The sequence below is a fragment of the Rhinopithecus bieti genome, unplaced genomic scaffold (assembly GCF_001698545.2).
Source record: "Rhinopithecus bieti isolate Rb0 unplaced genomic scaffold, ASM169854v2 scaffold_13207, whole genome shotgun sequence".
NCBI lineage: Eukaryota > Metazoa > Chordata > Mammalia > Primates > Cercopithecidae > Rhinopithecus > Rhinopithecus bieti.
This window is the reverse complement of record NW_016807866.1, coordinates 3,316,985-3,319,287: the sequence shown is the minus strand read 5'-3', so window position 1 is coordinate 3,319,287 and position 2,303 is coordinate 3,316,985. Positions and strand designations below refer to the sequence as shown.

General features: G+C 51.2%; 1 long non-coding RNA gene across 1 annotated transcript in view; it reads right to left on the bottom strand.

Moving 5' to 3' along the window:
* The window catches only part of LOC108536867 (uncharacterized), a 22,321-nt gene extending 20,218 nt beyond the window's left edge, over window positions 1–2,103 (bottom strand). The window contains exon 1 of the long non-coding RNA XR_001887640.1: window positions 2,067–2,103. This is a non-coding gene — a long non-coding RNA (uncharacterized LOC108536867). The remainder of the gene's footprint in view (window positions 1–2,066) is intronic.
* Between the last annotated feature and the right edge of the window lie 200 nt (window positions 2,104–2,303).

Below are 2,303 nucleotides of genomic sequence, written 5' to 3'. Positions count from 1 at the left end.
TTTATATATATTTATATATATATATATACAATTCCCATTTTTTTGATGAGCAACTGAGTCTGCAAGAGGTATGTGACTTGCTCCAAGTGACACAGTTAAGTGACAAAGCCAGGACCGAGCCCCAGAAAATCTGGCTCACATTCTTGACCGTGGTTCTAGATGTGATCTTCTGTCACTGATCCCAGACTCTACATAACCTCTAGTGCATGCCAGGCACTGCCCCTGGCAGACCCTTTCCACCCTTCCTGCCTTGCTGTCTCAGTGGACCCTGCAGTGGGTGTGTCAGCAGGACAGGTTCAGAGAACGCCTCCTTGGCAGGATCTCCAAGAGCCCCTCCTCATTTCCCTTTTCCACCAACGTGTCCCTCTCCCTGCCCTTGTAGCTGCGGTCTCCTGCGTGCCTGGGCCTTTCTGTCTGCTTCCTATTTACTTTGCCTGGCAACTACTATAACTGTTCTTACCTGTCTCTGACCCACACAAACCTAGACCAATCCCTCTATTCCCCTCTCCACCTCCTAAAGAGTAGGGTGCCCAGCTGGACCATAACCCAGCGCCTCGGGCCAGGGTCGAGGGGCATCCACTTGGCTCTTCCTTCACTGGGAACGCCAGACCAGGAATGGCCCCAGCTTTCCTTAAGGAGGAATGGTTTCTCTGAGCGGAAATGGTATGTGTTCCGCAGGCACTGACCATCTTCAGTGGTTGTGGTTTAAAACTCAGAATAAGAATGGTTGTGGTTTAAAACTCAGAATAAGAAAGCCACCTTCAAAGAAGGCATGCCACACATTTCCTGTTTAGGAGCTCAGGCTAGACTAGATGAGTGGCTCACACCTGTAGTCCCAACACTGGGAAGCTGAGGTGAGTGGACGGCCTTCAGCCCAGGAGTTTGAAACCAGCCTGGGTAACACAGTAAAACCCCATCTCTACCAAAAAAAAAAAAAAAAAAATTAGCCAGGTGTGGCGGCACTCACCCGACTCACCTGTACTCCCAACTACTCAGGAAGCTGAGGTGGGAGGATCACTTGAGTCCAGGAGACTGAGGCTGCAGTGAGCCATGATCATACTACTGCACTATGGCCTGGGCAACAGAGTGAGTCTGTGTCTCAAAAAAAAAAAAAAAAAGAGCTCGGCCTTAATTGGGCATCAGATTTAGTTCTTGCTTCATGGCCCAGAGCAGCATAAAGCATGAAGCATGACAGAGATGTCAAAAGCAGGCCTGGCAGAGTCATCCTCCCGGGCTCCTATGGGACATCCTTCACCCTGGCCAGGCCTCAAATTCAGTTCCAGGTCTTGACCACCACCAAAGCCCGGCAGTCAGCCAAAGGTTCCTGCCAGCCAGTTTTGTTCAGATATCTACTTTTTTCCCCCTAAACGACCCCCCAAAAATAAACAGACTGACTCTTCAGTTAAGGAGGGACATCAGTCCACTGCAAGGCCCCGACGCCAAGGGCTAATTTTAAGAAAGGAGGGAAACACATATCACAATGTGCCCCAGACCAAACACCCCTGGGACAGGAGTGTGAACAGCGCCTAGAACCACCCTACCCTGGAGGTTCACCTCTGTGCAGCCTTTGGCCATCCATCCGGAGCCCGCCCTCATTCTCCACAGGAAGAGTGGGGAATTACAGTTCCCTTCCCTGCTGTGTGGAACCAGATGACATCTTAAAGGCCCTTCCTCCTGGGACTCACTGCATCCTGGTAATATCTGCCATGGAATAAGCACCATGGCCAGCCATGGAGATGCACGATCACACTCAGGCACCCCAACAACCCAGCCAGACTGTTCTTGTGAACACCCTTTTCAGAAATGGGGACAGTCACGTGCCAAGATGCCAAAGAGGGTTAGGGGAAGAGAAAGGGTTTGGGTCCAGGTCTGTCTAACTGAAAGGCTGCCTCTGGCACTTCCCCAGCTCACGAAGCCTGCTGCCTCTTGACAGGAAGTCAAAGGCACAGGCAGATGGGGCTCTGGTGGAGCCCTGCCCAGAAAATGGCCACTTCCGGAACAAAACTGCCACAGCAACAGGCCTTGTCAACAGCAGCCTCCAACCGTTAACCACAGGGCCGTCTCACCTCTAGAAATCAGCTCCCTCTTGTCCACACATCCCTACACACAAACACTAACTCCATCACCCAGGAGACCGCGGAACAAAGGCAACGAGAGAGAGAGACAGAATGGGGCATAAATAAGGTGCTGGACAGGCAGACAGGAAAAAAACACTTCAAGGCAGAGCACACCAGGATGTATTAGAAAGGAATATTTGACATGCAGGCTTTTAGATGAAGCCTACACTCCTTATGTGGGGGAGT